Here is an 11,119-nt window from a genome sequence, read left to right on the forward strand (position 1 = left end):
ATTGGAAATCATTTCACCCAAGCTGAAAACTGTAATGGGTGCATAATGGGAGACAGCATTTTTTTTGGAAAATAATAAAATGGTATCTTTTATATTTTATTTTTTACATTTAGGCCTCAGACTCCCAAGCAGGGATAATTTTCAGTGGGATAGCTAATGAGGTTTTTGTCCCAACTGTTCATCTTTTCCTCATTGCACAAGTAGCTGAGCTGGTTGTGAAGTAATGGAGAAAAGTAATCTGAGGGAGTTCATCTCATTCACTATCCTAGTGTAAATCCTTGCTCATGAACCAGAGGTTTTAAAACACAAATGAGTACAAAAGAACTGCTGATAAATTTGGCTTTTAAGAAAAGAGAAATTACTGAATAACTGACTAGCTAATGAAATGCTCATTTTGTGATAAATTGTAACCTAGAATAGCATTTTTATCATCCAGTGGGAAACAATGCACTTTGCAAAAGTGTCATTTAAAAGCAAAAAGTCTAAACTTAACACTTTTACAGAGTCATATTTCTATGATGTGTTGAATTTCAGTTGGAGTTCTGTTATGGAATTCACTATGGCATCTTTTATTGAATGGGGTTATTATTTAATTGGTAATGTGTCTTTTGATATATTAATTTCTACTAGATTGAATGAGCATTTTTTCTCCAGAAAACTTATCCACTAACTGTAATGCAAAGTGAAGCCAAAGTAAGAGAGGAAAGATATTTTTCTGTTCAACAGATCTTTTACATTATTTTTCAGGACACGAAGCCTTTGGTAGGAATTCTGTAAATCCTGTTTGCCCCATTTCACTTTCAAGAATCAATAGGAGGAATATTTTTGGTGAGACCTTACTGCATAGAGCTGTTGCTGATGAAGATGTGGACCTTGTACGTAACATAATAAAAGCTGGTGGAAATGTAAATGTTCAGGATTATGCTGGTAAGTTGCAGTTGTATTAAAATACTATTTTCAAAACAAGTATCTACCTGTACCTTATAAAAGTACATATTATGAGTTTGTGCAGTGAAAGAGACTGTTTGTGACTAGTCAGTAGATTACTGAATTTTTGTTGATTTAACTTGGTAATTGTTCATGAGAAAATATATAGACCTATGTATAAAAGTATATTAAAAAATAAAGTTTTGCTGAAAAGTAAGCACTCAAAAACTTACGAAATTATGCAATTAAGTTTACTTAGCCTTAATTCAATAATCTGTGCATGCTTATCACAAAACAGTCCCTTAATTAAATAATCAACATAATGTTTTTTAAAGATTTTTTTTTGTCTATTTCAGTGGTCAACTTGAGACCCCAAGATTTAGATTTTCCAGTTTAATTTTTCAGGGACTGTGATTGTGCCCCTTGCATCTTAAAGGAAGTTGTAGCTTCATAGCTTAGCACTGCTTTGATTTGGTAAAGTTGTGAGTGCTTGTTATTTTGCATTTTTATTTTATCTTGGGCACACACAAAAAAAGAACGACAAATAGTGGCCAGCTGTGAATGTTTTGATTTAAGCAATTGACCTTATCCAACTTTATGTGTGATACTCTGTGTCAAAGGCATTGCCACACCCTAAAGTATCAATCAGGTGTTTCAAACATAAGACTGTCCTTCCTTATTTTGTAGTTCCCTGCCTCATCCATTAGGCTCTGATAAACTTCCATAACAAAGGAGAAAATGGTTTCACAGACAGCTGGCTCATTTGGTACAAAACTTTGATTCATTCTTAGATCATCTCCATCCTGCGCAGTGGCTAGGATTTCACAACTGTTATGTGGGTTCAAAAAAAAAAAATAATGTTCTGCGGTTAAAGGCTATTGCATGATGCAGGCATGTAACAGACCGATATTAAGGTAGGAATTCTGTCTTCTTGAATATACTGACCAATAGATTGGGTCAGCAGCAGATTTTGGACTTTTACAGCATAGGACTCCGGCATTTGAGTTAACAGAGTGACTCATAATATGTGTTAACTTGTGCTAGAGGTAGATGAGAAAATATTTTGTTGGTGGGTTTCAAAGCCACCTGCTGACAACAGAGAAACATTAATAGTGTGGTTTCAGCTGCAGCCTCTGTGGGCAAGCGTACTGAAGTGCAGTGTTTCCAATTTTCAGCCTCACTGCTGCTTCCTTTTTCTGCCTTTGCGCCTTTTGCCAGACCACTGTTTCTTCATCCCCCAGACTCTAGATGCTATTTTTTGGTGCAAAAGGAGCACACCTGCACAAAATGTGTTTTAGTTGAACTCCTTGAAGAGATGAGAGGCTGACCTGGCCCTAGTTCATTCTTTTCTAGTGAGGGAGGTGTAATCAGAAAGAAGTAGAGTTGCCAGTCTTGTGCCATTTTGAAATGCACTTTCATCTCACTCTCTTTGGGAATCACTGTTCTGATAATTATATTCTGCCCCTGTGTCTTGTCTCTTCCTTTAAAGCCCTCCACCAGTAATCATCCATATCTTACCGTGGTCTTTTTCCTTCCTCCTGTGCTTCAGTACTCTGCTTCAGTACCTTACCGAGTTCTTGGTTTGTTTTTTTATTTTTTTTTAATGTCCTGGACATGAGCATGAAGGGATATAGAGAGCATGGGAGAGACACTGTCTGTGCTCTCAGTTTTGAGTCTTGATTCACAGTGCCTTGGGGGAGCTGAAAAACAGTTGCAATGAACTTGTGCTTCTCTTTGATCTGGAGCATTGTCCTGGTTTCAGCTGGGATAGAGTTAATTCTCTTCTTAGTAGCTGGTATAGTGCTGTGTTTTGGATTTAGGATGAGAATAATGTTGATAACACACTGATGTTTTGGTTGTTGCTGAGTAGAGTTTACACTGGTCAAGGACTTTTCAGCTTCCCATGCTCTGCCAGGTGCATAAGAAGCTGGGAGGGGGCACAGCCGGGGGGGTGCTGACCCACACTGGCCAAAGGGCTATTCCATACCATATGACGTCATGCTCAGTATATAAGCTGGGGGAGGAAGAAGGAAGGGGAGGACGACTATTGGGTATGATGGTGTTTGTTTTCCTAAGTAACCATTACGCGTGATGGAGCCCTGCTTTCCTGGGGATGGCTGAACACCTGCCTGCCGATGGGAAGTAGCGAATGAATTCCTTGTTTTGCTTTGCGTGCGTGCACGGTTTTTGCTTTGCCTATTTAACTGTTCTAATTTATTTTACTTCAATTATTAAACTGTTCTTATCTCAACCCATGAGTTTTCTCCCTTTTACCCTTCTGATTCTCTCCCCTATCCCACTGGTGGGGAGTGAGCGAGCGGCTGCGTGGTGCTTAGTTGCTGGCTGGGGTTAAACCACGACAAATAGATAACCTAAAACTGACATAAATTTTTATAAATTATTTTACTGAAATGTGAAATACAGGTTTTGGTTGCCAGGTTTTTTTCTTCATAGGCTGGACTGCACTAGATGAAGCAAGTGTGGAAGGCTTTTATAGGACAGCAAATGAGCTTTTGAAAGCAGGAGCTGATGTTAATGCCAGAGGAAGTGAACAAATAACACCATTGCAAGATGCAGTTAAAGAAGGCCATTATGAGGTATATTCCAAATTGAACACAAATTATGGTTTAGGAATAGAAATGATTGTTGTTGGGTCCAGAAAGTCACATAGTCTTATTACATGTGGTCTGATCTTTTCAGATTATGAGTAAATTCAGGAGCTTGCAAGTCCTTTCTACCCAATTCCTGTTCAAACCATTCCATGCTTTACAATATTTGTCCAATAGCAGAAATTAATTGATTTTCTAACTGTTTGGGACAATGACCGAAGTACTGAGGAATGGATTACTAATGTTTAATACTACTTTTTCCACTTATTTTATAATCTCCTTGCAGAATAATTTATGACCTGAGCAGTCTTCTGGAGTTTTAATGATTTTTTTTTTTTTTTTTTTATGATTTAGTAAACATGTATGTATGGTGTGCAGCCACAGCCATGCGCGGAGATTTTTTTGTGTATTAGCACGTAGCACAGAGAGTTATGAAGACGTGGCTTTAAATTTTGTATTGTCTTAAACAGAAAGTCAACTGAATAGTCAATGTGAATTAATTATAACTTTTGTTGCCAGTTGCTGTGGTTTCATAGTCTGTGTCTGAATTTTGGATCCTCTTTCAGTCTGATAGTGGTTGCCTCCACCTGTTTGTGCACATTCCTAGGGTGGCCCAGATTTATGTAGGAGTTCTGCATGTCCCTTTTACCTGCTTGCTGTTTCTTTCTCTAGAAATACACATACACTGCCTAATATTTATTAATTTCCAAAATTTTAAAAAAACTTTTGTGGGATGTAACAAGTTTTGTCCCTAAACGTTTGCTCTCTTTCTGTTTCACAGCTGAGATGATTAGACTTAATCTGTTTCTCCCCAAGTCTCCCTGAAGCAAAGAGGAAGGGTGGACTTCTGGTTAATAATTTTCTCTGAGACTTGAGAGCCCCAAGCTTGGTTTTCAGCTTGTGGATCGCAGACTCTTGGGGTTCATGAAATATTTCTGAGTTCTGTGAAAGTACCTAAGGCAGAGGTACAAGTAAAACCACACTAGTGCTGGAATAAGATTGCAGGGTTAGCCACAGAAAGGAAATCATCAGATTGTAAATTTTCCATGTCTTAAAGTATTCTGCAAAGGTAGATGGAACATCTTGCTGAAGTGAGTGTTTCTTGAATAACAACAGAATCAGGCTTTACATTGGTACAGAAATCATAATGTCGGTAAGACAGCACCTGAGTGGGTTTCATTTGACTAGATGTACGTTGTACATCTGAAACAGCTGTCAAAACTCTTTGCAGTCACAGGAGTCACAATAGACACACCTAGAGCACAATTTATTTTCTCCTAAAGTAGATGTCTTAAATAGGTAAGCTGACTCATACCCTAAAATCACCTGTTATTTTCCACCAATTAAGAGTTTAGGGGAGATGAATCCTACCCTATATTTTGGGAGACCTTGGCTTAATGGCATCAGGTTAATCACTGGAACCAATTTATAAAAATAAAAATAATAAGGCTATAGGATAATGATGCATCTCGTGGAATGCTTGGAGTAGCATAGAGGGAATTGACTAGTATAGAGGGAATATTTGGCAGAGGCCTTAGATTTGTTTTTAGTTGTTCATGTTGTCGAGTACATCAGAGAGAAGCCTGTATAAGGAAGGAGTATGAAAAATACTGTCAGAAGAGAAACAATCTGAAAAACATTTTTCTAGATGGCAGAGTTATTACTTTGGTATGGAGCTGATCCCTTATTAAAAAATGAGACGGGAAGGTGTACATTAGAAGAAGCTTCTGATCTATCTATGAGGAAACTGCTTAAAAACTATGTAGCAAAATCCAGAAGAGATTCAGTATCAGGTAGGAGAGAATTCTTCTGACATATCGTCACTATTAATTGGAGAAATTCAGAACATCTGTTGCACTATATTTCCTTAATTACTGCTAGTAATTCCATGGGCTTTGAGTTCCAGTGAGCACTCCTTACCCAGCACAATCACTGTACATTGGCAAAGTATAAAAGATAATAGTGTCCAGCTTTTTAGTGGGCTGGAGCTACCTTTGAATTTGAAATGAATATTTGAAGCACAACAGGTGTTACCTATCTAAATGGGGCATGGAAGGACTTGCTCAGATACGGCTGTGGTATGGCTTAGAGCTAGGGATAAGATTTGGTTCTAAACTGGCCTGGAGGCTGAATTTAGAACAATCCATAAGATTAAAAATGGAGGATCTAGGATTAGATCTAGATCTTAGGGGTTGCCAAGCCTTAATGGCTTATCCTTAACTGCTAGTGTTAGGGCCAGGACCAGGATAATATTACTGTAGCTAAACTAAGGTAAAGGCTGAGTTTGCAAGGGGTTGGTAGGTGAACATTTCAGCTAAGGCGAGAGTTGCATCTTGTACAGCCTTAGGAGCTAAGTTGAGAAGAAGGTTCAGAAGAGGCTGCTTGGTCAGGGGCAGGTACAAAGAAGTGCCACAAGGTAAGCCTTGATTAGAGTTAGAATTAGGGTTATTGGACACTGATGAGCTAGTGTGGGCTGTGGCATGTTTAAGTCTGGAAGGAGTCCCCAGGATAGGTTTAGAGTCAGGGCTGTAGGAGTGGGCAGGAGTTACTGGCTTCAAATGTGAGTGAAACCAAGGTTAATGCTACTGTAAGGGATTAGCCTGGCAGGGACTGCTGTATTTGAGAGGTCCCATGATTAGATGTTAGGGCTGCAGCCTCCAAAGGTCATCAAGATATTCTGAGCCTTACAAATATTAGTGGGCTAAAAGTATGTTCAAAATTATGGTTTGGATTAGGATTTGGCTTAATCAGTGCTCAATAGCTGGGCCATTGGGTAGCTGGAAAGCTAAAGCAAACTGAATTGCACTGAATTGGTGTTGGGGAATATCCCCACTTATTTTTATACCAATGACTTGGCTTTAGCTACTCCATCCCTTTCCCTGCCCAAGTATGCTGAACAGGGAAAGACATAAGCTAGGCTATCATTCCACTGTCACTGGCTTCAGAAAAGTCTCTTGGAGATCAGGGAAGCCTATTATAAGTTAGGTAAATGTAGTAGCTCCTCTAAGTTTCAGAAAGAATTGCCTAGGTCACAAATCTTCAGAAAAATTTGGAAGCATAATGTCATATTTTACTCTCACCTGTCCTGGTTTGTACAAGATCCCGTCTGCAACAAAGATCAGGCTCCAAGATTTTAATTTTTTATATATTGATATGATTCTAATAAAACCCTTATGGCTTGATATTTTTTCTGGATAGCTAAATGTGGTAAGTATTGTTACGCACAAGATTCTGGACACAAGATGTTATATAGGCAAAGCAAAGAATTATGGTGTCTTTTCAATTATGATTTCTTTCTGCCTTTCATTTTCATTTCAGGTGGAGACAATTCAGAGAATATGTTAAATACTCAAAGTGTAGAGGATACAAAACTGCATTAGGTACATCTTTACAAAGAATCCTGATGTTAATTTGATGTTGAACTGTTAAGGGCTTGCTAGCAGTCTTCAGTAAACTGAAGCAGACAACTATTTCTGTAATGTGTTTCAAAACCAGCACATAATGTACTAGATGCTTCATATCTAGTAAGGACTGAAACAGTGATATTCAATGTTATGCCAATTCTTTGGCAAACAGTTGCTGATTCCTACTGGTACTTGGGATAAACTGCAGCCTCATGAAGGTGTAAGGCAGAGACAATCAGCTGCCTCTCACGGACAGTGGTTCTTGCTGAGTTTTTGCAAGTGTTGCAGAGGTAATTTACAACAAGCATGGTACATCAGTGCTTCTTTGTACTTGCAGAACCTGACTGAAACTGTGAGATGTTGCCTGGCTTGTAGTAGTAGGATAGCTGCTTCTTGCCTCTGTGCAGTAAGTTAGTTGTGTTGGGTTTCGATAGGAAAGGGCTAGGGAGCCATTGTCTTGCACAGGGGTTGCACGGATATGCTGTGAGACCTCAGTAAGATGTGGAAGCTGGTGCCTCACATGAAGACAAGACACCATGATCAGTCACTTGGGTCATAGTTTGTTTGCATATAGCACAACAGCTTTTGGCATTAAAAGCTGTAGTCTCCTCCTCTCGTTTTCTCCCCTTTGAACACTGATAACTGGTAATATCTGAAACACATAATGCAGTACACAGACACTTTATTCTTGCTTCCTAAAGTTTTATGTAGTTATGATAACTGTCCTTGTTACTCACAGTAGTGCAGTCTATGGTGTCCTTAGAAATGTTGTGCTATAACAGCATTCATGATGTTTATAGCATTAGTTGATTGATGATGAATATTCTCAAAGTAGAAGGTGTTGTAAACTTTTCATTGTGAGAACCTATTACTATGGCTGCATAACTGATGATTTCAACAGTTGTGTGAGTTGTTGCAGTGTTTGTGTTCTGATTCTATCTCCAGATATGAAGTAATCAACAGGATAATTCTAGTTAGTCATCGGCCTTTGGAGTAGTTCTGTTACAAAATTGCCATGAGTTAATTCTGAGTGGTTTTGCTATGTTATTTCCCTTTCTTTATAATTTCCTAGAATCATTGCAGACAAATTTGCCAGAAATATGAAACTGTAACTCTGGCATATGACCACATCAATTTGAAACCAGTTCAATTTTCATAAATAAATAAAATTGTAAAGCACTTCAGTAATATTTATCATTTGATTTCACCCATTAATTTTTACACTTTTATATACATATTTCTTAGTTCCTTAATTTCTCTGTTCTGCTGCCTTAAAAAGCTGCACAAGCAGAGGAAATTAGTTAATTTTATAATAGTACAGTTTTCTTTTAATATATAATAAAGCAATTTATCAGAAAATGAAATGAAGTATATGCCCTATTTTGTAGATAGAATTAAATGCAGATGGCACAGTTCAACATGATAATACTAAAGCATCAAAGGAAGTTTTGCAAAAAATGAACAAAGCGGGAAAAACAAATTTGGTGAAATATACAAAAAATAGTTATTCAGGATTCTGAAGGCAGAAAACCAAATGAAAAAAAAAATACAAGTTCAAAAAAGACAAATAGTTCTGCTATTCACATAGAAGAGGCTTACAACCAAGAGTAAAACTATTCAGAAATAATGTCTCATGTTAGATGGACCTCAGGTCCATCTACAAACCAAGGAACAATTAAATTACAGAAAACACCTTTCCCTGATTTCCTTTACACTGTTGCTGTTTCTAATCATAATTGTTGCATCCTAGTTAATGTTGTAGGAAAACTGAGCTTGCTAAATCAGACAGAATTGTAACAAGAATGTGAATTCAACAGTGGTAACAGTGAAAATGCATTTACAGAAGAAAAGGACAGAACTGGTGGAAGCTCAGCAACTTCTGTCAACAGGGGAGGAGATCACCAGTTTGCATTGCTTCACATTATTGGTTTCTGGAGAAAAAGTCTGCATGGCATTCTCAGACTACTGATTTAACAGGACTTGATTTTCAGTCAATACTTGCTTTGACTTCTTCTCATAATGTACCTGTTTTAAAGTTACAACAGGAAATCAAGAGTTATGACAGTGATCAACATAGTCTCAAGCAGAGCAACAGTAATAGTTTGAGTGACAGGAATCTAAATACTGATATGAGAATACCTTCAGAACAAATTATTTCTTTGCAAAACTTGACAAACCAAGTTAAATCTGATGTTGATGGAAACTAAACTTAGAGCCTCTCCATTAATTTTAAATTCTCTTTGCCTTTGAACAGATTTCCTTACAGACAAATGAGTCAGAACCAGCATGTGCAAATCTTACTGATTCAGACAGAACGGACATATTGCAACAGACTATTGTAAAAGAGGTGCAAAACATTTATACTAAATATCTGAAGATGGAACCAGCTGCACTGAACAGACACTTCAAACAAATGCAGAAACACTGTTAGCATATGAGCTTTTAGCAGCTACTAATGGAGACAGTGTTTCTGGAAGTCCTTATAATTCTACCAGTGATGTACTAAGCACCATTGAACAAAAGGCTCCACAACCAGAGAAAGGAGGGAGGATCCTGCTTAATGCAGAAGAAAGTGCTGAAGGATGTCACATTGAAACTGAAATATGAAACTGAAAATGCTATAGTTTAGAGATTGAGCCTATAGCTTTACAACTACCTGAAAAGGAAGCATTTCAAATTAAACAAAAGCGAGAGGATCTTCGGGAGACCAACTCAAAAGCAGATTTGCATTTTGATGTTAATGCAGACAAGAAGTCTCCTTATTCATTTCAGATTGTGCAAAATATGCAGAAAGAAACCTCCCAGAAAACAGGTGCCATGTTTTGTTTGAAAATATTTTATGAGTTTGTTGTAAGCATTCTGTGTATTTTATTAAAAAAAAAAAAAAAGCTGTGGATCTCCAGAGTATGTATATTGCCATAAATAAATAGCAGACACATGGAATGTGTTGTGGTACAGTCCACCATGCCAGATTAACTATTTAGTCATTTTTGCTTTGTATTTTTGGGGGATATTTTATATCCAAGTCCCCATTGTATTTATCAAAATGTGACTGCAGTGTTCATTACAATAATTAGAATGAAATTATTAAAAGTACATAATTTTTTAATATTTAAGAATCAATAAAGGCCGTATTTTCACAAAAGAATCTTTGAACTGTTTTGGATTCACTCTCAATACATTAACATGGTGAATAGTGGATAAAGTATTTATTATGTTAAAATATTTTCAAAAATTGAGTGAGTTACTGCAGGTATTTTTTAACCTAGACTAGGCGGTCATTTTGACATTCATTCTAACATCAGTTAAAATTTCTGAAATTATGTCATAGATACTAAGATCTTTTGTTAAACCAACAGATGGAGTGTTTGCTGGAGTAAGTAGAACAGAAGGCACTGAAAAAATGAAGAAGGAAATGCAAAGAGCAACATGCTCTCACAGTTTACTGAAACAGAAGTCCAAACTAAGAGTAAGATTAGACTCTCAGGAGACAAACCAAACGACAGACTCATGTTCCAGTAGCAATAAAAACAAGCTTTCATCTGATCAATCACAATTCAGTCAAGCATCAGAACAGCAAACATCCAAGAAATCAGGTGAAAGGTTAATAATATTTTATAAAAACAGTGTGTGTTTTTTTTTTTCCAGACATATAGGAAGAAGACTTTTTGTAATACATGAGGGAAAGTTTGGAACTCTCTAGAGTATTTGCTCAATATGTTATATATATATTTCCAAATACTTGAAATATTTCCAGAACTTCTGTACTCTATTTTACACAATGCACATACTTACTCTGTTTTGTTTGTGTTACATTCATCAGTCTTTTCAGCATTGTAATTGAGGGGATACAGAATCATAACTGAGAGCTTAAAATAACACTAAATTGATCCTCAGTTAATTATTTTATGTATCACAGATTAAAGAATAAAACCTGGCTTTCTGTATATTTGACACATATCTATCCACTTATATTTTATAGGCTATATCCTCATCAGGCACAAATCAGCATAGGTTCTGATTGTACTGGTACATTTGGTTTTAGCTGTAGTATATAAACAAACCTACTTATGAGAGGATAAGGATCTAGTGTCCTCCAACAAGTATATTCTCTTCTGCCTGCACATACAACTTTCTGTTTAGCAGTTTCATCCCATGTCTAAAAGACTTGCATTTATC

At 37.0% G+C, this 11,119-nt stretch overlaps 1 long non-coding RNA gene across 1 annotated transcript; it reads left to right on the top strand.

Moving 5' to 3' along the window:
* Positions 1 to 1,660: 1,660 nt before the first annotated feature.
* On the top strand, positions 1,661 to 10,427 carry LOC148055137 (uncharacterized). The gene is made up of 4 exons (XR_015705882.1): positions 1,661 to 1,841; positions 3,382 to 3,524; positions 9,195 to 9,752; positions 10,300 to 10,427. It is a non-coding gene; the product is annotated as an uncharacterized LOC148055137 (long non-coding RNA).
* Positions 10,428 to 11,119: the final 692 nt, after the last annotated feature.

This window comes from Nipponia nippon, unplaced genomic scaffold (assembly GCF_047370975.1).
Source record: "Nipponia nippon isolate SJK-2023a ecotype South Korea unplaced genomic scaffold, ASM4737097v1 scaffold_26, whole genome shotgun sequence".
Taxonomy (NCBI): domain Eukaryota; kingdom Metazoa; phylum Chordata; class Aves; order Pelecaniformes; family Threskiornithidae; genus Nipponia; species Nipponia nippon.